The sequence below is a fragment of the Ambystoma mexicanum genome, chromosome 1p (genome assembly GCF_040938575.1).
Source record: "Ambystoma mexicanum isolate Mex_15411 chromosome 1p, UKY_AmexF1_1, whole genome shotgun sequence".
Classification (NCBI taxonomy): domain Eukaryota; kingdom Metazoa; phylum Chordata; class Amphibia; order Caudata; family Ambystomatidae; genus Ambystoma; species Ambystoma mexicanum.
The window spans coordinates 108,749,314-108,775,804 of NC_090921.1; the positions used below are offsets into that span (position 1 = coordinate 108,749,314).

At 48.9% G+C, this 26,491-nt stretch overlaps 1 protein-coding gene across 2 annotated transcripts in view; it reads right to left on the minus strand.

The window, feature by feature from the left end:
- The window catches only part of NLGN2 (neuroligin 2), a 602,146-nt gene that overhangs the window by 289,578 nt on the left and 286,077 nt on the right, over nt 1-26,491 (minus strand). The window lies entirely within an intron of this gene.

A 26,491-nucleotide genomic window follows, 5' to 3' on the forward strand; every position in this document is an offset into this window, starting at 1 on the left:
GCTACAACCAAAAGACCCCAGCCTATTCCTTGCTTCAAACGAACCACCGGAATGCACTCAACAGGGCGATGAGCTTCTGCGGCTTGGGCTACTGCCATCCTCTGTAAGGGGGAGGCACAGAGCAAGGACAGCCAATGAACCAAAGACTACACAACCAAGAAGGCAGAGTCTGCTTGCACCTCGGCAAGTCTGGTCACACCATCCATCCTTTAAAGGACTCCACTGGCTCCACCTAGAGCAAAAGACCACCTACAAAGCTGTTTAGGATAAAGGCCCAGGAAAGCTGCAAAATCAGATTCACTGTTATACCCCCAACCAGGACCTCCAGGCAATTACTGCCAAACTGGACTTCCAGTCCACCCCACTCATAATGTACCCACAGGAAACCTCGGTATAAACCATTAGAGCATAGGGTCCCCTCCTCTAGGAGGCTTTTCCCAGGGGACCTGCCCTTAAAAGACCACTGAAGATGTGCTAATAAGCCGAGCGGAAGTAATCACACCTCCCCAAGTAAGACGGGATCGACCCAGGCAAACCACTCACAGACGTTTACCAAACCTCATAAACCACTAACAAGATATCAAGAGACTGAAGTCACTGTGCCTTGGAGAGACGGAGCCCGTGTGGGATGTCAACCAACAGGGTTCTTGCTCTGAGAAGCGGCCAATGGCAACATGCTGGTGCACCACAACAATCCACTGACACACATCCTAGTCTGCAGCAGAGAATAACAACCGGAGCTATTAGAGGTTCAGTGAGTGGTCCCTTGGGAGGGACTATTGTCCCCTAACAGGTGTGAATGGTGGGTGCTAAGAAATAGAAGGCGTGCATGCTGCTACATTCATGAAATAATGACTACAAGCAAGCAGATACCTTATAATCCAGTGCATTTTCTCACGTGTGTTTTTAAGTCTAGATAATACAGTTTTAAACCAAAAGGACATTTGTTCAATCTCGCATTACTGTCGTGATGCTACTGGTTCCATTCATTGTGGAAAAAATCTATTCCTGGGCACGAGCCAAGATCCTGACTTCCGAAATGAAGAAAACGACCACGAAACCCAAAGTGTAGAACGACCATGGGTAAAACTCCATGACACGTCTGACATCCTGGAAGTGATACGAAAACTTAAAAACTCCAGAGCTCCTGGACCTGATGGACTTTCTAACATCGAACTTAAAAAGCACCCAGAGGAATGGTTAGTTTTCATCAGCCTGGTTTCGAACGCTGTGCAGAAACAAAGCTAATTCCAGATTCTTGGACATCGTCCGTGGTGGTTCCCATATACAAAAAAGGAAACAAGGAAAACCCAGCAAACTTTAGGCCGATCACATTACTAGACGTGATCGGCAAAGTATACGGCTCCCTCCTTCTCCGACGCTTTCAAAATTGGTCACGATCAGCAGAATGCGAGGACCCTCTTCAGTCAGGCTTTAAGAAAAACATGGGCACCACAACAAACATCCTGACCCTTAGTGTCCTAAAGGGAAAGGTCATGACAAAGGGAACCCGACTCTACCTGACATTTATCGATCTAAGCCAGGCCTTTGATCAAGTCGATAGGCATATCCTGTGGGAGAAACGACAAAGGTGGAGATGCCCAGAAGAAATCCTGCAACCAATAATATCACTACATAAAAACACCAGAATGCAGGTACGACTAAACAACCAAGGCCTATTGTCTGCAGCAATACCAACAAACCGCAGAGTCAAACAGGGATGCCCCTTGGCTCCAGCCCTCTTCCTGTCCTATATGGGAGACTTTAAAGACTCGGAAAAAGAGGCGCGCTCTTTCCCTCCACAGCTAGGCAAAAGTAAAATTTCAAGACTGCTTTATGCAGACGATATCATACTACTCGACCTAACCGCCATCGGTCTCCAGAGACAGCTGTCTAATTTTGCCAAATACATTGCCAAAAACCATCTGGAAATTAACAAATGCCAGACAAAAATTCTTTTTCTTGGCAAAAGCGAAGGAAGTTTGAATAAATTCAAATGGCAAATTGAAGGCGCGCCAATTGAGTGGGTAACATAGTTCAAATACCTGGGAGTGATGTTGGACAATTCAAACCAGGAAAAGGCAATGCAAACTGCGTTACGCACAAAAATCAGAAGTCTTACTACCCAGGCACAGGCGGTAGACAAGAAATTTGGCCGTTTCTCGCTTGTTCCCCTGCTAAATTTCTACAAAGCAAAAGTTGTTCCCGCCATCTGTTATGGTGCAGAAGCAATGCCATCCTTGCCAATCCAGATTTGGACAGAATTGGAAAGCTACTTTTGGAGAAAAGTCCTTTTCTTTCCCAAATCAACTCCAATCGTGCTTATAAAACGCGAACTAAGCCAACTATCACTGAAGGGAACCTTCGAACGTAACGCCCTGATGTTACATAGGAAAATCCTGCTTGATGACCGTCCAAACCTTCTGAATGCCATACTGGAAGAACATACAGGCGAGCAAAGCTTACACCTAAATAAATGGATAAAAATCCAGGATGAAAAATTGGAGGAGATCCAAAGCACAAAAAAGGAACTCGTAGAGAATCCGACAAAAACGCAAAAAAGACTATATGAGAACGACTGGATTGCCACATTGGACTCTGCGGCAAACTACAAACTTGCGGCACACCTCCCACCACAGGCAAGGAAGCTTCACGAGCCACAAGCCTTCCTGATAAAATATCCAAACAGGAAGCTTCGAAACTTATTCCTGAGAGCACGTCTGAACATTTTACCAACGAATGAAATTTTAAAAATCAGAAAGCAATCAACATCTAATATATGTAGATTTTGCAGCAACCAAGCAGCGGTGGAAACGATTCGACATCTCCTACTCATGTGCCCAGCGTTCGACCACATCAGAAAACCTTACCTGGAAAACATTCTTGCATCATCTCATATACATGAAGAAGATCTTTGGTGGTCTCGGCTGATTGGAGGAGAGAAGACCACGTTGGGTGACGGCCACGGCAAAAATCCTCAACCTCATTTTAAACTCTAACACGTCATTTACGACATAGCCTACGGACTCAAATTGTAAGAACACGTTGTTATGTAATAGCATCACGGAACACTCTTGTAAAAACCTTTTGGTTAAAATCAAGTAAATAAAATAAATAAATAAATAAATAAAAATAAAGCTATAACCATACTCTTTTTGCTCAACGTGTTTTCATAACAATTTATATTTTGTCAGACTGGTTTATTATTTTATTTGCGTGCTTTTCAAAGCATTTCTATACAAATAATTTTAAATTATGTATGCTCTTGAATCCAACATTTTTAAAAACCCTTAGATTAACTAAAGCTGGGAAGATCTGTGGGCAAGTGTTTAAATGGCAGACTGGGCCAGATTCCTAATTTGAACCCTTAATCAAAGTGTGTGATCCTGGTCAAGTAACTTTCTGGCCATCCATGGTCTTACCATCGACAACCTCGCTGACTGCATCTCACTGCACTCTCTCTGTCTCTCTCTCTCTCTCTCTCTCAAACTCTCTGCTCCTCGTCGGCTTATGACCTCCTCTGCCCTGTGCCTGCTTTCTCAATGACTGCCTAATTTGTAAATCATTTCTGATTGAAATAACACTCTGTTCATCAAAAAATACAATACTGTATAATCACACTGTCTCTTGCCTGCCAACATTGAGAGTGCCTGGAAATGACTCACTCAGCAGATTTGCTGTTAAAACAACTGGCCTTATGGCTTTACTAGACTAAAAAGGTGCCCCACATTTAAAAGTTATCATGTATACATTGCCCACCACCACAAAGTTATTTCTCTATTGGCCAACTCAAGGCAGCTTTTTAATTTATAGTTAATTCCCATAGCCCAATGAAGTGCCAAAGACTGCTGACACCCCTTGTAATGTCTTTCTATGATATCAATTCAGATGATGTCAATGGATATTAAAATTAGGTGTCCTTTTGCCACAAAGGACTTCGAACTATCCCAGGAGCCCCCTGAACGTAGGCCCGCACCCCACAGACTGTTTCTGATGTGCCTCTAATGTGTCCTGACAAACCAGTCTGTATGGTTGGACACATTAACACACCGAGCTGCCACTCGCTAGATTACAGTTTTTTTAAATTTGGACTGGGATTGCACACTTCCCTATATTTCCACCAGCAGTCCTGGAAAATCACAGGCCATACAAAATGGTGTGTGAAAATCAGGACCCTGCAGTAAACTGAGTTAACCCCCTTTGGAATCCGGGCGCAGCATTTGAAAGAATTCCTTCCTATGTTTTCCCTTTTGATTGCTCTGCTGTCCTTCACCCATTATTAGCCTATTTGAAACTCTAAAATGGAACTCTTATCTTCCTAGAGCAGAAGTCTCCAGATATTTCGGACTTCAACAACCATTAGTCCTAGCCAGCATATTCTATGGCAAGAGATCTTGGGAGTTGTAGTCCAAAACATCTAAAGAGTCACACGTTGCAGAGGCGTAGCCAGGATTGTCTAACAAGTGAGGCCTTAAGCTAATATAGTTGGGCCCACCGCAGTGACATTAAAAATCTGTAAATGCCCACACAGCGCTGCTGAGTGGGCATTTACAGACTTTGGGTGGGCCTTGCCCACTCAGGGCCTACCCTGTCGACACCTCTGGTTGCATACCTGTGCTAGGATTTCATAGCAATATACTGCGCCCTACAAACAGGCACACAGAACAACCAGTGAGTGGGGTACAAACCCTTCCCTGCTCAATCTCGGGAGGATAGCTCAGGGGTAACGTGCTCGTCACGGAGCACCACAGGTTCGTGCCCCGATGCGCGCTTAGAAACCTCTCGGTATTAAGCGCGTTATAGGGAACAAGTTACTTACCTGTAACTGTTGTTCTCCAGCATGGGTCTGGCATGGATTCACATGCTCATGAATATTCCCCGTCGTCAGGCTGGGAATCCTCGGTAAAGAAAAAATCAGTATCAGTTTCGTTTCTGATCTGTCTTTCGTAGTAGTAACCAATCACTGATCTCTGCTTCATACTGGCCACAGCCAATGACTGCCCTCTACCTAAGCCCCACCTCTGGCAGCCATCTTCAGATTTGGTAGCACGTGAAGTGGCAGTATGACCAAGTGAAGAGCCGCAGAGGGGTAGGCGGGAGGGTTCGCATGTGAATCCATGCCAGGCCCATGCTGGAGAACAACAGTTACAGGTAAGTAACTTGTTCCTTCTCCAGCATGGGGTCTGGCATGGATTCACATGCTCGTGAATAAAGAATACATAGCAGTACACACATGCACAACCACGGGAGGTGGCAAAGGCTCAACATTAAGCATTACATCAAACTCAACATTAAGCAATTCTTACCTCCTCACCAGGCTCACCTTAGGCGAACAGATTGCGCAGCACTGCTTGGCTGACCCTGGACTCCTCCCTGGAATCCCGATCGACGCAGTAGAATTTCGTGAAGGTGTGCGTCGACCTCCACGTAGCAGCCCTGCAGATGTCCAGCAAAGGCACACCAGATAGGAACGCCGTGGTAGCTGCGATCGCTCTGGTGGAATGGGCTCTCGGACGGCCAGGCAGCGCTCGGTTTGCCAATCGATGACAGTACATGATACAGCCGGAGAGCCATCTGGAAATGGAGGCCTTTGAGAGAGCCTTCCCCTGATTGACAGGTCCAAAGTTCACAAAAAGTTGTGACGTCTTCCGAAAACACTTCGTGCGGTCCACGTAAAACTTCAGCGCTCTAGCCACATCCAGCGAGTGCAAAGTCCTTTCGGCCGGCGACGAAGGCGACGGGAAGAAAACAGGCAACACCAAGGGTTTGTTGAGGTGGAAGTCTGACGGTACCTTGGGCATGAAGGAGGGGTGCGTCCTGAGCACTACCCTCGTGTCGTGAAAAGTCAATTACGGGGGCTTGCAGGAAACAGCCTGGATCTCTCCCACTCTTCGTGCGGAGGTGATGGCCACAAGAAACACTGTTTTCCACGACAAGAACTTCAACGGAGCCGAGTGCAGAGGCTCGAACGGAGGTCCCATGAGCTTGGTCAGCACCACGTTGAGCTCCCACGCCGGGGCCGGAGCCTTCACCGGCGGGAACGATCTGAACAGTCCCTTCATGAATTCGTTCACCAGACGATGAGACCACAAAGACGTCCGTCCCGTGGTTCTGGTGTATCGGGAGATCGCAGCAAGATGAATCTTGATGGACGCGTGCGCCAGTCCAGCCTTGGCCAGCGTCAGAAGGTACGGCAGTACCTGGGGAGCCGTAATCCGTAGAGGGTTAATCTTCTGTGCGTGGCACCAGACAGAGAACATCTTCCATTTGTGTCCATAGCATTTAAGAGTTGAGGACGCCCTGGCCTTTGCAAGAACCTCTCTGCAGTCGGCCGGTATGTCGTATCCTCCAAACTCTAACGCTGCAGGAACCAGGCCTGCAAGTTCAGCGACTTCGGGTCGTGATGGAGGATGGCGCCTCCTTCCCTGGAGAGAAGATCCGCGTCCACTGGCAGCTTGATTGACGGGGACGCTGACAAGTCCAGAAGGTCCGGGAACCATATCTGGCTCGGCCACGCAGGTGCGACGAGGATCATCCTGCACCGTGACCTCTTGAGCTGGTTGATGAGCCGGATCAGCAATGGCAATGGAGGGAATGCGTATAGAAACAGGCCCTCCCAGGGGAACGAGAAAGCATCGCCCATGCTCCTCGGCTGGGGAAACCTGCTGGCGAACCTCCGGCACTTGGAGTTCGTCGCCGTCGCGAACAGATCGATCTGGGGTGTGCCCCACCGTCGGAAGAGGCGGTCCACTAGATCCTGTCGTAGTTCCCACTCATGGCACGAGCGCAGCTCTCTGCTGAGCGAGTCGGCGATGGTGTTTTTTATCCCTGCAAGATGAAACGGCACCAGAAACATCCCTTGGGCGACGGCCCAATGCCACAGATCCTGCGCCTCCTTGGACAGGGCTGGGGACCTGGTTCCGCCCTGCTTCCTGATGTAGAACATGGTGGTGGTGTTGTCAGTGAAGATCCTCACCACCTTGCCCTTGAGGGACGGAAGAAAGGACCTGAGGGCCCAAAACACTGCACGGAGCTCCAGGACGTTGATATGGAGGGACTTCTCCGTCGGAAGCCAAAGGCCTCTCGCGTGCAGATTTTCGGTGTGCGCTCCACACCCTTCCAGGGAGGCATCCGTGGTCACTGTCTCCTGGTGGCCGGGGGTCTGGAAGTCCATGCCCGCCGTCAGATGCGCGCGGGTGCCCCACCACCGGATCGCTCGTCGGAAACTCTCGTCGAGTGTGATCCTCTCCTCGAAGCTGCCCGTCGTCTGGATCCAGTGCGCGTCCAGGAACTCCTGCAACGGGCGCATCCGGAGCCTGCACAGGCGGATGAGATAAATGCAAGAAGACATCATTCCGAGGAGGGACTTGATGGACCTCGCCCTGGCCGCGTCCGCAACCAGCATCCGCTGCACCTTGCCCAAGATGGCCCTCGTCCTTTCCTCCGACGGAGAGGCCAGAAGCGACACTGTGTCGAGCTTCGCTCCCAGAAACAGTGCGTCTTGCGCGGGCACCAGGTGGGACTTGGCGTAGTTTATGGAGAATCCCAGTTCCGTGAGAAGTTGGACGGTCCTTGCCGTGTGCTCCACGGCGAGCTCCTTCGTCTTTGCTCGGATGAGCCAGTCGTCCAGGTAGGGGTAGACGTGGATCCCCTCTCGGCGCAGCTGCGCCGCCACCGGTGCGAGGCACTTGGTGAACACCCTGGGTGCCCACCTCAATCCGAAGGGAAGGGCTCTGAACTGGTAGTGACGCCCTTGGACCACGAACCTGAGAAACTTTCGGTGTCCCTTTAGGATGGGAATATGGAAGTAGGCATCCTCCAAATCCAACGACGACAGGAAATCGCCCTCCTCCAGTTGACCCAGGACGTGTTGGAGGGTGACCATCCGGAACTTCTGTGCCTTGATGAATTCGTTCAGTCGTCGTAGGTCCAGGATGGGACGCCATCCTCCCGTCTTCTTCTTCACGAGGAAGTATCTTGAGTAAACTCCGGAGCCCCGAAGCCTCTTTGGGACGAGCTCGATGGCGCCCTTCTTGAGCATCGCCTTTACCTCCAAGAGAAGTTGAGGGACGTGATGTTCTTTCCTGGCCACAGGGGGGACACGCGGGCACCTCTTTAGAAACTTGAGCGCGTGACCCTGAGCTAGGGCGTCCAGCACCCAACGGTCGGTGGAGATGGACTCCCACACGCTGACGAAGCTCGCCAGCTGGCCTCCCACCGGGGTGCTTCGGTGGGGGCCCGACCCCACGGCCGGTTCAGTCCTGCTTCGACGAGGCTTTGCCGCCTTGTCCTCCTTGGCGACGACGGCGGGGTCCGCCTGACTTGCCTCGTCCTCTGTAAGCTTCCTGTGACGACGAACGGGCCGCTTGACGGTAAGTGGAAAATCCGCCGCTGGAACCTTTGGAGGCACCCTGTTTGCCTCCGCCGCTCCGAAAGGGCGGCTGCCGTTGCTGGAGAACCCCAAGAGCCCGGGCCGTCTCCGTGTCCGACTTGATGGCTTGAAGGGAATTGTCCACTGTTTTCCCAAACAGGTTGTTCCCGTCAAACGGCATGTCCAAGACTCTGGTCTGCACCTCCTGACGGAAGTCAGTAGCCTTGAGCCATCCACGCCGCCTAAGGCACACGCCGTTGCCCAACTGGCGAAATCCAGTGTCAGCGATGTCCGTCGCAATCGTAATGGCGTGGTCCGTCGCCCCCTCTCCTTCCTGCAAGATCTCTAGGGCTTCCGCCCTCTTGTCGTCTGGTAGGAAGCAGCAGGGGGGCCAGTTTGTACCACAACTCCCTGTCGTAGCGGGCTACGATAGCCAAGGCGTTGGCCGCCTTAATCGTCTTTGCTGCCGACGAGATGACTCTGCGTCCCATCGTGTCTAATTTCTTTTCCTCGTCGTCCGGCGAGGAGGTCGACGTAGAGGCCGTGCCCCCCCCCGCTTTCTTCCTGGCCGCCGCGGAGACGACCGAGTCCGGGTCGGCTGTGCCCGAAGGCACAAGGGGGCCGCGTCCGGGACCCGGTACTTCTTCTCGTACCGATCCCTTCTAGCCGGCATCGTGGATGGGTTCTTGAGGAGGGCGAGGCCCTCATCCCAAATATCGTCCAGTAGAGGTACAGCGAGGACCGTCTTCCTCTTGGCCTCGCGCCGTTGATAAAGGAAACCTTCCTTCTTCTTCTCTTCCGGGCAGAGATGGAAAAGCTCGGATGCCCTGGCGATCATGGAGTGAAACGATCCAATCTCGTCGGGCGGGGAAGCCCGGGTGGGAGGTGACGACGGGAGATCCTTGTCGTAAACCTCGTCGTCTGTACCCGTCGTGGCCGTGTCAGTCCCCGTATCATCCCCACGTGTCGTGGATGGGGAGGAGGGCTGAACAGGGCGCGATGGCTGAAAAGGAGTTGGAGGATGAATCCTTCTTCTCTTAGGGGGAGGGCTCCCAGAAGGGCCTGGCTCCGGGTCCCCCGTCGGGAGCGGTTCCTCCGTTGGTGGTAACGGCAGTCTCGTCCTTATCTCCGAGCATAAGGACTGTATAGCCAAGAAAATGGCCGCCGAGTTGTCTTGCGGCACTGGTTGAGGGGAGTCCGTGGGCGGTCAGGAGCCCCGTCGGCACTCTCGACGCTCTCGTCGTCTCCTACGTCGGGGTCCCTCCTGACGGGCTGGTCTTCTTCCACGCCAACGCCGTGGCTTAAGACTTCGATCAGCTCTTCCTAAGAGGTTGAGGCCGAATCCACGACGACCTCCTGCCCCCCCTTTTTCTTCTCCGTCGGAGGTTTCACGGGGGTCCTGTCGATGGGCATGAAAGAGGACTCCCTCCGCGGTGGCAGGGAGACTCTGGGCCCCGAGGTCGCCACCACTGGTGTAGCCTCCACAGGCTGAGCCAGGGCCGCCGCGACTGTCTCGATAGAGGCCTTGTCCGGATGGATTAAGGCTTTCACCACCTAAGGTGCACTCACCGCCGTCTCCTTGGGGGGAGGGTCACCGCCTTGCTCCCCCTCCGATGGGGCCTTCGAGCTCGACCGGGGTCTCTCCAGGAGCTTCGCCGGGTGCTCGGCCTTCCTCTTACCCGAGCCAGAGCATTGGCTCGTGGTTGATGGCGCCGGGGAGGATGCGCCCTGCCTGGCGCCCGTAGAGCCCGACCGTTCGGCACTCCCGGTGCCAGCGGACTCGCGGTGCTTGGCCTTTTGTTGGACCCCCGTCGCCGGGGCGCCCTCAAAGGTCTTAGAAGACCGCTCGGACTTCTTCTTCTCCTTCTCGCCTGACGGGCTCTTTCCTTCCAGCCAGTTGGCGAGACGTTGATGGCGGTCGTTCATGGTCCGCTCCGACATATTGCCGCAAAACGCACAGTCCTTCTCCACGTGTGTCTTGTCCTCATGTAGGCAGTAAAGGCAAAGGGAGTGTTCGTCCTCCTTAAAGACATTCTGAAGCTGGCATCCAGGGCAGACCCTGAACAGCTTTCCCGGCGTCGAGCTTCCCTTCTCCTGGGCCATGTCCGAGATGGGCCTGAGAAACTTCTGGAGTCCTCCAAAAGCGTGGCTCGACGAAATCTTCACCCTTGGGGGGCGTAGACGAATCCGACACGGATGAAGAAACGGTGGAGCTTGAGGCTCTTTTGACCGAAAAAAGAGAGATTTTTTGAGAAAAAACGTGAAAAATAGCACTAACGCTCGAGAGCAATAGCACGAGGATCCCGACACTTGAACGTGCGGTAAAAATCTGAAAATGGCTGCCAGAGGCGGGGCTTAGGTAGAGGGCAGTCATTGGCTGTGGTCAGTATGGCGCAGAGATCAGTGATTGGTTACTACTACGAAAGACAGATCAGAAACGGAACTGATACTGATTTTTTCTTTACCGAGGATTCCCAGCCTGACGACAGGGAATATTCATGAGCATGTGAATCCATGCCAGACCCCATGCTGGAGAAATAACCTATCATCATATCATATCAATCATGTATTTCCACACGTGTTTTTGTAACCTCATTGGCCGAGTTCTATTAAAGGAGCAGGTCACACAGCAAATTAAGCTCTTCTGCGCCCACCGCAGTGAGTACTAATTTTGGCTGTATGATCAAAATCATACCCAAGTGTTTCTTTTCTTCCTTGAGATGTGCAGAAGTACTTTAATACTATACTATTATGCTGGCATGCCTGAATCTGAATGATGCTGACAACAAAATTCAGAAAGTCTCACTTGATGTACACCCCAGGGCCGGCCTTAAGGGCAGCAGCGCCCGGGGCGAATTGGCGCCCCCCCTCGCCCACTGTGCCCCCTTGGTTAACATGGGGCGGGGCTAGGAGGGGCCACGGCGAGGAGGTTAAATAGGGTGCGTTATCACCCCATTGCCATTGAATGAGCCGGCCGCCGCGGGTTCATTCAATGGCAATGAGGCGCCTGTCACGCCTTCTGCCACCACGCCAGCTCGGGGGAGCCCTTGAAAGACTCCCCGGAGCTGGCGTGGTGTGGGGCTAATGCTGCCTTTTCTTGTGAAAAGTGCCCGCGCCAGAGGGGCGCATTTAAATGCACCCCCTGCCGCGGGCCCATTTTACAGTAAAAGGCCACCTGCTGGCACCTTCTCCCACAACGCCAGCTTGGGGGAGCCCTTGAAAGACTCCTCCAAGCTGGCGTGGTGGGGGCAAAAGGCAGCCTGGGGGGCATGGCGCCCCCGGCGGTCGCCCGGCTCGCCCTGTCCTAAAGCCGGCTGTGGTACACCCCACAAGCATGTCTTGCGAATACCCCACTTTCATACTTGCCAACCCTACTGATTTAAGCAGTGGGCTACTGCTTTTTAAGCAGTCCTACCGCCTACAGATTTGGGTGACAGATCCTACTGCTTTTTACAGGGGCAGGTAATTTATGTGACTCTAAGGCAGGCTGCATGAGACCGGCCCAGGACAAAGCATGCAACACATTAGTTAGTCTGTGTGTATCTATGTAATTTTTCCGAATCTGCGTCGGAAAACTTTGCATGAGAAATGTACCACAAAAGGTGCGTACATTTCCCATGCAAACATAATTTTAAAAAACTTACAAAACCTACAAAACCCACACCCACAACACACCCCCAATACATCCCCACGCACACCCTACTTACCTTGTAAAACGCTCTGTGTCCCTGCGGCCCCAGCCCCCTTTCACTTCCATGATCGGGAACCGGCGCCGCAGGCTCCTTTTCTTTTTTTTTGGGCAGCTGCAGGGGTTTCCCCCCGCAAACCCTGCTCACTATACTGTATAGTGAACGGGGTGTTGCGGGGGACACCCCCACAGCCCCAGTATTTTTTATTTTCCGGGTGTGTTGCGGGGGACGCCCCCGCAGTGTTTTTCTTTTTAAATGCATGCCACCAAAGGTTCCAACTTTTGGTGTTCGAACCTTTGGTGGCATGCATTTACGACCTTCCTGTACCGGTCGGACCGTTTTTTGCAGTAATTTCTTCCTATTCCGTCTGTGCAGAGGGCGAGTAAGTGATTACTTTGAGTGATGGGCTCAGATCAATCCAGTGACCTGACAGCTATATGACTCTGCCCTGACTCTGGCCGGGACAGGCCTTAGGTGGGGTAACCAGCAGTGAAGGCAAGTGGCAGACCACCACACAGCATCTGCGTATCAGAGTGAGGAGGGTATCAGTCTCCATGTATTGCCCAGTCTAGTGCTACAGAGCAGTGGCAAACGTTGCCTACCAGCTCTGGATGATTACTTTCTGTGAAGTTAGATAATTGAATTTGGTGTTACCATTCAAAATTATACATTTTTATACATTTTAAACATTTGAACATCTTTCCATGTTGTGCTGTTTGATGGGTTGTGTATTTCAGAATGCTCTAGTGGTGCCAACAATGTATGTTTGTATTTTCCTGTGATGTAATTGTTATGCGAAGTATTATTTTTGAAACATGAAAAATCCTACATCTTTTTGGCCACAGAATGTTGGCAAGTCTGCACTTTTACACCAGCAACATGGTCCGCTATGGTCAAGCATGCCCAGGTCCGCTTCTAGGATTGGCGAGGATCTGAGCGGCAAACCACCGAGGCCTCCTAATTTACAAACGTGCTGATATTGTCATAAATTGGCCTTTGCAAAAACGGGCCGTGTGTGTGAAGAGCTCACACGAGGCTATGGTGGTGTGCAGAAAACCGGCACGTGCCATGAGCATGCACGTCAACGTGCCCCATTCCACTCGGCAGATGAAAATCCAGGCCAGGTTTTTCTGTGGGTTTTGGGCCTTAATGTAGTCCTGGATTTTTAATGGTGAAACTACTCGACTACAAACTACGGGATTAACGGGGGGGTGTGGGGGGTCGGGGTTTTGTCGGGCAGGGGCCCGTGCGTGCCCAGCCACGAGGCCCCCAGAGGAGCCAGATTGCAGCACGTCTGCTCCACGCTGCGGCTCCTACTGCACCCAGGCCCGTCGCCATGGCAACCGCGAAGGACGAACCCGAGAATCCGCGGAAAATTGCAACACAAATTATTCATCTCTCCGGCACTAAAAACACGAAGAAAAAATGACAATGCCGCCTTCCCGCTCTCCACCCTGCGTTTCCACATTCGTCTCGGTTTTCCCTTTCCCTCCACCGAGCCTTACGGCTTTGGAGCAGAGAGCACGGCGGTGGAATGAGTAAGAAGCGCGGGCTGTGTGCATAGTCGTGACATACGCGTTCTCGGCTTCTCTGGTGACAGGGCCGACCGCGGGAAGGCCCCCAACCCCCTCCCCGCAGCTACTGTTTCAGGCTCTGGCAGATCGGTGCACAAACCACCTCGAGTGAAGGCCCCATGAAGGCCCCACCTCGAGGGAAGGCCCTCTTCACAACGCCATTTAGGATACAACGACACGGCCTTAGCTCTTGAGGCGTTTTAAAGGTTCACGCAGGGGTTGATAGTTTCTCAGTAGAGATGTAGGTCTTGTATATAAGCGCACACCTCTGCCATTTTGGTGGACTCTGCACGTGTCTATGCAAGAAAGGAGAGGGGTTACCAGTGGGGGCTGGTTGAGGCAGGTCCAAAAATGGAGGTTTAGAGCTGGGGGATTTCCTGGCTCTTAGGGCCAAACGCGAGCTGGGGCAGCAAAGTGACACAAGAAATAGGCGAGCACTGTGTCAGGGTTTGGGAGTGTAGAAAAGAAGCTGGGGTTACAGAAAGGGAGTGCAAGGTGACTAGGGGCCCAGAAAAGGGTTCAGAGGGGGCAGAGAAGAAGGAAACAATGGGGCTGTGGCCTGAGAAAAGAGGTGCACGGGGACTGGGGGCCGTGAAAGGAGGTGTAAGGGGACTAGGGCCAAATAGAGAAGTGCAAGGGGGTCCTAGCTGCGGGGACCTGCACTTAAAAGTGCAAGTGCGAGCTGTGAGAGTAAGTACAAAAGAGGGCAGGAGTGCAAGCTGTGAAGCTGTACAAAACAGAGTAGTAGCACTAACTTGGTGTCAGTACAGAATATAGTAGGAACACTAGCTGGGAGTACTTGCACAGGCGGGGGTAAGGGCACTGGCTGTGGGATGTTTGTAGGGGGTTGGCATAGGTGCTCCAGCACCGTGAGTCCCTAGCCTGCTGTCTGTAGGGGATGGCACAGAAAAGGGCTGAGGGTGTGAAGTTTCGAGATAGTGTTATACAGTGGGAGTGTTGACCGCTGGATCGCTGTTTGCGGGGTGCTCTTCCACAGAATGTTTGGGCTACTAGTTGTGCAAAGCAATTATAGGGCGTTTGTGTGATGCCAGCCACATCCCTGCCACTCAACCACATGTCTCTTGCAGCACACACAAGGCTTCACCCGCTTGTGCGTCCATGAGAAAGCACCCTAGGCACTCGCTTTGCCAAGGCGAGACCGGATCCATTCCAGGAAATTAAGCGTCTCTCTGCCCATGTCTGAGCTTCTCCCCCAGTGCACTTCGATTAGATCTCAAATATTCATGAGCAGCTCTAATCAATCCATCTCTTACGGTTCTGGACCTCCAGTACCCCCCAAAGGATGGGGCATGCGGGAGGAGACGTTAGATCGACCAGAGAACGTGAAGGAAGGAGGAAGGATAGGCCCTCTCTCCTGGGACAAGTTCAGCCTCCAGGACAGGTCAATTCAAGACCTCTCAGGGGGGTACCCCATCGGGTCGATCAGGCTTTTCAGGCCAGTCTCCGCGATCACTTCACACAGCAAGACAGATCAGAGATTCACAGCAGGACCTTCAATAGCTGTGGACAGTCTGTGCCCAGCAAGCAACAGCTCCCCCCTGCCCTGTCCTCGAGAATGGAGTCAAGGGGGCTGCTTCCCGCCACAAGGCCCTTCTTCCTCCTTGTTGCCTGTCGTCTTTGCTATCTGCACACAATGTACATGGGATGCACTTTATTAGTGATGGTTCATTGGAAGAGCCATTGTTTCCAACAAGAACATAATAAGGATTGGGCGATAAAGCAGCATGCCTGTGTCGACTGCTGACTATAATCAGGCGACCATACCACACAGTGGGCCTCATTACACGGTAGGCGGTAAGGGATTACCGGCACCGGTAAGGGCACCGGTGCCGGTAATCCCTTACCGCCCTGCTACGAGGTCCCTCAGCGGGTCCCATCCTTAACGTGTGGTCAGACCACACGTTAAGGACGGGACCCGCCCAAGGACTTCAGAGCTAATAACGGTACCGCTAATAGCGGTACCATTATTTGCCCCTTCCCCATTCCCATTGAACCCTATGGGGGCTCGAATGGGAATGGGGAATGGTAATTGGCATGGGGACTTACCGGGTCCTCCAGGGTCGGAATGACCCGTTAAGTCCCCATACCTCCTACCCGGACCCAGAAGGCGGTAGGGGGTAGCCATGGTGCTAATAGCGCCATGGTTACCTTCTATCGTGTAATGAGGCCCAGTATCTTTTTGTATATCTTTAAGCAATGAAAGGACATTTGTAAAACCCAGAGATAATAGTTTAGCCTCACACCACCATACACTCTGGTACTTGTGATATTCACTTCAAGGTGAGGAAAATAAAGCTACAGGCATACTCTTCTTGCTTAATATATTTCTGTACATATTTATAAATGTCAGGTTGGTTTATTATGATTTGTCTATATTTGAAATCATCTATATAAAAAAAAGAGTATCATTAAAAAGCAAGACTTAATCACATAGTTCTACCAACTAGACTTTATAACATGGTTAGTCATTAAGTGACACTGCAGATTTTTCAGAGAACTCCCATGACCCCTCACCACTGACAATGATGATTAGCACAGATAGGAGTTGATATACAAAATATCTTGATAGCCACATAATGAGTAACCATGCCTCAGACCATATGTGGCCAAGTGACTAAGTTGGAGACCTGTCTGAAATCTGTGCTTCCCCACTGATACCAAAGGTGGTGATCCTGGGCACACCATTGTATTGCAGTAAATTGCACTATGTCTTATCTGCCAAAATTAGAAGTCCCTAGGCATTCAGACTGCAGGCTAATAAAATCCGCCTTGCTTATGTTATTGCGCCATTTAATATTTAACAACGGTGTCCTTTCATATACTGCACATCACAAGGTTTATGTTTTGTCTTACTCAATGCAACTTCTTGTAATGTAACTTCCCATGATCATCTTTGGTATCAAACTCTGTCAATCCATGTGACGTCATTTCCTGTCATATAATGAAATGTCAATATATATGCAAATTAGGGAGCCCACACCACAAATGACCTTGCAAATCCTAGAATGAGCCATGCGTCGCCTTATGCATGCAAGGAAACAGCGTGTGTGATAGTATCTCTGTATACTCACCACCCCATTCCCTATGCCCCGCCTCTGGACTCAACCACACTGTGCCATACCTACCATGTTCGTCCCATCCATCACAATCAAAGCCAGCCTCTGCCCTCTCCCACATCCTACCAACCTGGCCCTACCACCCCCTCCAGTTTCATAGTTTGATCAGAGAGGCATGCATTACATATGTTGAACACCCCCCCACCCTCCGACACATTGTAGTTTCAAAGGGTTAAATGTTACAATGTGTTAAGTGTGGCAGGGGTAGGTGGAATTAAAGAGAATCTGTTTGTGAGCTGGTAATGCAAGGGAAAATAGTGCATGGGAGTGCACCTCAGCAGCCTCTCTACGTGCATGCTCAGTTTGAAAATCCAAGATGGCGACCTATTTCTATAAGGGCTTGGTGCGTGACTTTGCGTAAAGGGGGCACGGTTTCTTAGCATCAGGTAAGCTGCAGACCAATCCCAGGTTAGAAACACAACTCAATTTACCTGATAGTTTAGCACTGGATGCTAGAACTGATATAATATTGTTTCGTCCTCATCGTATATGTTGGCCTATGCCCAGTCGCTTTGCGAGGAAATCCGTATTACAAGGTCGTGACCTCAAGTGAATCAAGCCTCCATTTTAGGTTAGAACCGCCATTTTGGGGTTTTATACAAAGTCACCCTGTAACCTAAAATGGCCGTCTCGTGTGCTCTTGTTCTTGCCTTAACCTCTTCAACCTCTGTAGGAGAGTTAATGTCCAACCTGCCTTCAGGCCACATGTTAGGGTCATGTAGACCTTGTCCTTTGTTGACCTTGGGATCAGGGGATTACTTGAATCAGCGATGTTAACCTACAAGTATACAAGAACAGTAATGCTATCCGAATATGATATGCGAAACATTTGTTTGATCTGTATTAAAACCATGTGTAAAGAGTGTAACGTTAAATTAAAGAATAATGGAGTGTGTTAGCAAATGTATTTAAAAGTAAACCGCATGCACGAGATATGTAAATTAGGAAAGTGAACCTGGCGCGACCCTAGCCCAGTACATGATTAACTTGTAAGAGGCTGGACATCATTTTTACAAATTGTATAAATACGTCGATGTCCAGCTAGCAAATTCTGCTCACTGCTCACATTGAACCCTGCTAGTGGTCTCTGTGATGTATTGACGGCCAAATAGCTATTTGTGTACTTTGTTGAATACTGTTCAGTTTTGTAATAAAGATTCTGGGAATCTTTATAAGCCCATGTCGGTGTATTTTCCTTCGCTTGGTGTAATATTGTATTTTTTCTGATTCCACATGGAGGCCCACGGAGGTGGGGCCATGCCCGTATATGAGGTGGGGGGGTGGCATTTGGAGAGAGTGGTGGAGCAGTGCGGGACCGTGTCGAAGGAAGTAGGAAAATGAGGCCAGGAGGGAGGAGGTGGAACTTGAAAAAGGGAAGCGTGGTTGGAGAAAAGAGACTGGAGAGAAAGTCAGGCAAATCAAGTGGAGGAGGTGATCATGCAGAGTGGAGGCCGCAACTTAGAAGGAGGAGGCGAGTGAGAGAGTTGAGTGGACGAATAAGGTGAGGAACAAAGAATAGGAGGCGAAGGAGAATCCAAAGCTTGGACACAGCAAAGGGGACTAAAAGCATATGGTGGACGATGTTGAGGAAGGCTTTCGGAAGGGGGAAGTGAGGAGACCTAGGAAGAGGAAAGGTGAAGAGAAAGATGGTGGAGGTAAGGTGCAGTGAAGGAGGGATTGAGAGAGGAACAGCGGGAGAGGTGGTACTAAAACGTGGCGAAGCATTGAGAGCGTGTCCGAGAATGAAAGTAATAGAGACAGGAGGAGAGACAGAGCAGCTAGGGCTGCCTTAGATATGAGACTTTCCAGAAAGAAGAGAAGAAGTCATTGGGACCCAGTGCTAGGACCCCCAAGTCATTAGTTGGAATGCAACACCCCACCTAACCTGCACACCAACCTGGTGGAAGCAGTAGGGCTTTGAATTCTGTCCCTTCTGCCACTGATAAGGTCAGTAGTGCTGGGGCACAGGGAAACTGGCAATTGCAAGCTAGAGGGCCCCTGGATTAAGACACATTTTGTTGAACCCAGAGATTTGCTGCGTAGCACCCAGAGACAGTTCATGGGGAAGCCATGTTACTATTTCTTTGCAGTTTCCTTAAGTTGTTAAACCCCAATAAACCAACAATGGTTCAAACAACAGTTTCTTGTGTGTGCCACATAAAGATTCTAAATCAGCTTCATGACCCCACTTCTCCCTTAGTGAGTCTGCTACCAGGCACCAACATGGGATGGAAGGAATTTTAAATGAGTTATAATTGCATAGTTCTAGGCAGCTTCTATCACCCTTCAGTGCTGTAATGAGTTTTGTATTCTTCCAGCTGTTTAGCCTGCGGGCCTATATGCAGTAGTTTCCATTTCAATCATGTTACTTTCAGGTCTTCCGGATCAGTCGCATGTATGTGGGACTCCTTATGAGATCCCGTCTCACAGACTCCAATATGGGTGATCTGGTCAAAGTGATCAGATAGTACTGTGATCCACTGAGGAACGATGGATACATTGACAATCCAATGAAGAGCTAATCCTACCGCTGCGCCTCTTGATCCACTGCCCTTATTTCTTATTCCCACAGTGTATTCTTCTCTCTGTCTTTCTATACGTCTTCCCTTTCATCTGGCAGATTTCCTCTTTCATTTAAACATCCCACAATTTTACCCATTCTTTAGATCATTCTCTCCCTTCAAACCTCATTAATATGTCTCTTTCTTTTCTAATATTCTTGAAAGTGTTGGTTGTTCTCAGATATCGTCATATTTTGATTCTAATTCTCTCTTCCCCTCCCTTCAGTCTGGTTTCCACCCTGCTCACTCTGCCGCAACTACTCTCTGGCATGTCACTACCATTCTCACATCGTTTTGCCATCCTAACCAATCATCTCACCTTATTCCATTGGGCATATCTGCAGCTTTTGAGAGTGTGGACTATTCCATCCCTTGCTTCCCTCTTCTCTCTGTATTTCCGGATGAGTACTTCACAGTAATGTGTCCATCGTTTTCCCCCTTTTCTTATGTCTCATGCAGTCCCAAATATGAGCCATTCTTTGATTGCCACAAAACGTATACCTGTCTCTTCAACACTCTAAGTCATCTAGTGTCTTCCTTACTTGCAAACGGACTATCTATACTTCAGTGTACTTGAAATAAGTCGGTGTGCAACTCAAGATTTCCCTGGTGTTAGTGCCAAGGTTTCAGTTATTGTTGAAAAGGTTTTCAAAAGTGTTTTTTTAAATGTTAAACAGTTTGTCGGCAAATAATTATGTATTAAATCTGTTGGGGGTTAACCAGCAGTCTGGAGATTTTTGTTTTTCATTTTGCATTCTTTTATGATTATCCCAGGAATAACTGGTCCTTGAGTTTATGATTAATATTTGGTAGCGCTAAATAAGGTGTATATTCTTCTCTTTGGTTTTGTGCATGTAATCAATCGTTAAATACAGTTTAAAAAAGAAGATATATGTACTTGCTTCATTTTGTCAAAAGGTTTATCGGTGACCATCACGTGCATACATGTACAGTAATCCCTCACGTGTAGTACCAGAATAATATCAAAGCAGCTCACCTTCTGCAGTGTGGGGTTGAAACACTCTACTCCTCCATTCACCTGTGGGTGATATGAATAACTTTCTTTTACTGATTGTACGTTTTGTATGAAAGCTTCTAAACTGTGCCAGAAAAATTGGTGTGTCATTGCCTGTATTCATTTTCTGAGATAGCCCAAGTGATGAAACAATCCTCATGGAAGCTGTTTCACTGCCCATATAGTTGCTAATGAAATTAGTATTACTTTGAGCTATACTAAAACAGTGCAATGAATTGGCTTGCTAGTATTGGCAAAAAGCAACAATGATTTACAAACAAATATCCACCTGTCAACAGCACTAGGGTGTGCTTGTCTATTTCATAACGAGAGGTTCTCTCTCCATCAGATGCAAGAATGATTGTTTCGAATGCCAAAGTTTCGAATGCCAAAGTTTCGAAAAAAATGCATCGAAAAATTGCATTTATTTTTTCTTTTTTTTAATGGGGGGTCACCCCAACCCCTGTTATACCCCTTAATACATATTTTAGTAAAAGAAAAAACTTTACCTACAAAAAAATGCATTTTTTCGATGCATTTTTTTCCAAAGCATTCAAAACTATATATTCGAAACAATGCCTGGATACCTACAACATATTGTATGTTCTCAATGTAAATATTAACACCCAGCAACCACACAATAATTATTTGCCCAACTGGTGGGCTCAGTCTAATTTGATGTGACATTGTGAGCTAGAAATACACCTGCAGGGCTGTACAGTTTTGGTGAAACAGGCTGTGCGTTTCTTAGGGTACACGTTTACCCTGGTTTATGTACATTTCATGCCTCTGCATTACAGATGTCTGCAACCCTTCTCAAATACCATCTTTCACACTTCATGAACTGCTACGTGTTGACTACACACGAGACCAAGTGTTGCAATTGCTGTACATTACTCGCCTTGTGAAGTCATGGATTCCAGCTGTGGATCCATTCTCTGATCATCCACAAACACTGTCTCAATTGTTGCAAAGGCCCCCCGTAGAGGGGGGCTACATTATTTATCTGTTTGTTTATTTCATAGTTGTGTACAGTGTCAAATTGCAGCTGGCTTTTTTACTGCACCAATGCGTTTACCGAAAAAGGGATGAAGAAACAACCACGAATGTACACAAAGGCAACACCTCCCCTGGCTACATGAGGCGGGAAAGTGATACCGGAGAAACAACAAAAGAGAGGTAGTGCGAAGAAAGACACAGGAGGCTTCAGGCTGACAACTGGAGTAAAGCGGATCCTTGCTCATTCCGAGTTGGGCACTCAAGAAAATGAACGCAGGAGTGCTTCTCTTAGCCGGCCGGTAAAGACTACTATTTGCAAACAGGGGGTGAAACCTGCTTCTGAGATTTCAGGCAAACCCAAACGTTTGTACTATGGGTGATGGGACGAAAATGGAACCTTAGCCAATAAGACACTGTTATATTTTCTTTCTTTATTGGGGTTACACCCACAACGAGGCTATGAGTCTTGATACCAAATTAGCCTGTTGCGCAATCCTATGCCATATACGATGCATAATTGTGCACCATATATTGCTGCTTGGCAGCCAGTCTCTAAATCCTGTATTAGAAAGTAGGGCTACGAGGGGTTCAAGATTGAATCCAGAATACACTTGTACCGTTGTTACTTCTCCTAAGCCCGTAGAAAAGGAAAAGTCTTTGGTTCGCTCGTCAGCCACCTTAGCCACAGATCAATCCCACCTGTTGATACCCTGACACCTGCCTTCGATTGACACATTGTCCAAATCAATGCTGATGGCGAGACGCAAGCTATCAGTGGTGATTGAAGTCGCGTAGGCTCGAGCGCCTCCAACAACCCGCTACACCAAAGTGGCCAATCCAAGAGTGCATCATGCTTCAAAGAGTACCGGCATGCAAGGCTGCAGCCTAATGTGGCCACCGAGCTCTCTCCACTGCAAAGCAAAATGCATTGCGGCATTGCTCCCATGTCTCTACATGCGTCAGCGATGGCCGGTATACCTCACAGTTAAGCTCATGACTAATTCACCAGCTAAATTGTCTGTCTGTTTATATAGATCTCCATCTCTGCCAGTCCCACCACCAGTGCAGCTTACCAGACATTTCGACCAGCCCTCCCCATTCCTAGCCTGGCCTCATCTTCCAATTCATTTGTAAGACAGAGTTAGACATCCTGATATGGGGTGTGATATATGCCTCGGTCTGGAGCACTACAGAAAGCCCAAGTCAATTTAAAGAACTTGTATTTCTGTTTATTACTGTGTACCTAAGCTGAAAGTGTTCTTGTATTTCATGCACCCCGATACCCCTGGTTTTGGCACGCATTACAAATAAATAAACAAACAAAATCAGAGATCCCCCAAGTAAGATGGGTAATTCTCACTGTCGTAAATGGGCTCTATGTTGGTTCTTTGGTTTCTCAGCCACTATAAGAAAATCATCACCATAAAAGCAATCCACTTCTAATGTGAGTTTGAATACATGTGCTGCTTAACATTTCCATTTTCTGAGCTTTATCTAAAATGAATTTAAGATGGACACTGATCCTCCCTGGGAAAAGGGTTGTTCGCAAAGCAGTGTTTCTTCGAATTGTTATTTCTCCTAATTTTATTTATATGGGGGGTGGGCCCCTGGATCCCCCCTACATTGGTGTCTAGTCGAATGGTCGACAGACAAATGGTCGACAGACAAATGGTCGACACAATTTGGTCGACAGGTCAAATGGTTGAATTTTTTAAAAATTTATATATATATTTTTTAGGTTTTCGCTTAGGGAAAAAAAGGGTTTTTTAGCAAAAAAAAGGGGGTTGGGGGGAGGGGACCCCCCCAAAAAAATGTGAAAAAACAAAAAAAGAAAATTCAACCATTTGACCAGTCGACCTTTTGGTGTCGACCATTTGTCCTGTCAACCATTTATATTCGACCACATGACCTAGAACCCCCTACATTATCCTATCCCCTTACGCACCCACCATCTGTGTTTTAAAATGTACCCACTTACCTAACCAAGTTCGAAGATTTCTTTTCTCCGAAGATTTCACATTAGGTTAAAATGGACACCTTTGCAATTCACACCGGACGCATGTCAGACTAGAATGGTGTAAAACCTTCTTTGACCCGGAGACGTCACTTGCCACTTTTGAGGCCCTGTCGTGCTTTTCTCCCTGTACACAGTAGTATTAGTCCGGATGTGGCATCATTCTGCACAGGTCTGCCACTTGGTAGTTAATTAACATTGGTGAACAAACCCCACAAAGTGGTGACTCTAGTGCAGAGGTCTAGTCTTTAAGAACACCAGGTTTTCAGTATAACCACTGACCATGTAAACAAGGCCCGACTGCATCCAAATGCGTTTTCTGCAATTATCCTAAAACGTGGAGTTGATTTGGATCCTGAGGGCCAGATATAGATAGAGAGCACTGCTCTGGTGCTGGTCCAGATCTAGGGCTTCTGTGGACATTATCAGAAGCCTCTCTTTGTGACTGGAGATGCTCCATGCAAATAGGGCGAGGAGATCCTCGACTGTGAGCATCATTGTTCTGGGGCAGAAACATGTTTCTGAACTGGTTGAGGTTTTGGGCAGGGGTGGTCTTGGAACCAAAAGTAGCCCTGGAGTATGCTGCAAATGAACATTACCAGCAAGCCTGATTCCTCGAAGGAGGGTCTAGGGGCAGGGATTTCACCCCGTTCCCCCCACCACCGCCAAAGAACATACAGAGCAGAAAAGCAGGCAGCATCAACCCTGGGCTGCTAATGCAGCACTTAAGACTACTTATAGTTCTCCTCAAAGTGCTAAACGGGAAGAGAGTGCAAAGGGGAGTTGGAGAGACTGCCAAAGCACATTTATAAGTATTAGGTTATGAAGAAAGAGTGTTCACATGTGTTGTTAATGGGAGTGGGAGGCAGATTCTAAGTGTCTGCTAGTCCCAGTCGCAACCTTCAAAGTGACTGCAGACAGACCCTACACCGTCTCCGGTAAACACTGCCCATAGATGCAATAGACTACAGAGGAGAACGATGTCGATGGGGTGCAGTATTCATGTATAATTGTAAAATGGCCGACCACTGAGTGTGTGTGTGGTCAGTAGAAGTATTTGCCTGACCTGCTAGGCTGGTAAATGTGAACCAGGAGAGTTCCTTCAAAAAGACTGCTCTCCTTAGAGTAAGTGGAGGGCAGAAGCATTCCTGTTGCAAACCACGGTCAATTTTAGGAGCAGAGTGACGGGTTTTGAGTACTGCATCAATGAGTAAGCTAAGCAGAGTCCCCACTTTTGGTCTTGGTGTCATAGGGGTTTCTATCATATACGCATGATGCAAAATGTGCAGTCGCCGCTAGCCATCACATGACTCTTGGCGGCTAAGAAACGGTGTGCTGTGTGAATTAAGGTGGCAAGTGGATTTTATATGGCTGACTAATAGCTTGCAACTTCTGATATTTGTATACTGGCACTTCATGGCACCTACATTTTATCCCTTTTAGGGCAAGTTCAAAGGCATTCCCATATGCAAATGGGGCAGTGTCATAGGTTAAGCACAAGAACACACTATATACCATCTAGCAACCTGATCTGTTCGACCTACAGAGGAACGGTCCCGTTAAAGTGCATGCATCATACACTTAAGAAAGTTTTGAGAACACGCGCCGGAGGCTCCAGCTTCCCCTTCATTGCTGCCTCCCACTGGAACTCGCTACCACCTCACCTCACCTCAGAGGAATAACATCCCATCTAGCCTTCCGCAAAGCGATCAAGACCATGCGGTTCGTATGAACTCGCTACCACCTCACCTCAGAGGAATAACATCCCACCTAGCCTTCCGCAAAACGATCGAGACCATGCTGTTCGTATGAACTCGCCACCACCTCACCTCAGAGGAATAACATCCCACCTAGCCTTCTGCAAAGCGATCAAGACCATGCTGTTCGTATGAACTCGCTACCACCTCACCTCAGAGGAATACCATCCCATCTAGCCTTCCGCAAAGCGATCGAGACCATGCTGTTCGTATGAACTTGCCACCACCTCACCTCAGAGGAATAACATCCCACCTAGCCTTCCGCAAAGCGATCGAGACCATGCTGTTCGTATGAACTCGCCACCACCTCACCTCAGAGGAATAACATCCCACGTAGCCTTCTGCAAAGCGATCGAGACCATGCTGTTCGTATGAACTCGCTACCACCTCACCTCAGAGGAATAACATCCCACCTAGCCTTCCGCAAAGCGATCGAGACCATGCTGTTCGTATGAACTTGCCACCACCTCACCTCAGAGGAATAACATCCCACCTAGCCTTCCGCAAAGCGATCGAGACCATGCTGTTCGTATGAACTTGCCACCACCTCACCTCAGAGGAATAACATCCCACCTAGCCTTCCGCAAAGCGATCGAGACCATGCTGTTCGTATGAACTCGCCACCACCTCACCTCAGAGGAATAACATCCCACGTAGCCTTCTGCAAAGCGATCGAGACCATGCTGTTCGTATGAACTCGCTACCACCTCACCTCAGAGGAATAACATCCCACCTAGCCTTCCGCAAAGCGATCAATACCATGCTGTTCGTATGAACTTGCCACCACCTCACCTCAGAGGAATAACATCCCACCTAGCCTTCCGCAAAGCGATCGAGACCATGCTGTTCGTATGAACTCGCCACCACCTCACCTCAGAGGAATAACATCCCACGTAGCCTTCTGTAAAGCGATCGAGACCATGCTGTTCGTATGAACTCGCTACCACCTCACCTCAGAGGAATAACATCCCACCTAGACTAACGCAAAGCGATCAGGACCATGCTGTTCGTATGAACTTGCCACCACCCTCTACGACCGGGTGATCATTGTCCGCTCACTGTATCCATAAATAACTCATGTAACTAAAAGAAAGTTTTGTACTGTCTGCTCTTAACTGCTACGCTTATTGTAACCAGTAGCAATCTGTGTACCATGTAACTAATACATTTCCTTGGACCAGCGCCTCGATGCCTCTGGGCTGCTAGTGCATTTTATACATTTAAAAAATAAATACACTTGATGGGACATTAAGCAGTTCAATATGGATAGCAAATGTCTGCCAATATTTCAATCTTCGTTCCCAAGCTTAGGAACCTATTGAGGGTAGCTAAGAGCAATAACAAACATTGACAGAAGAGCAAGCAAGGCAATGA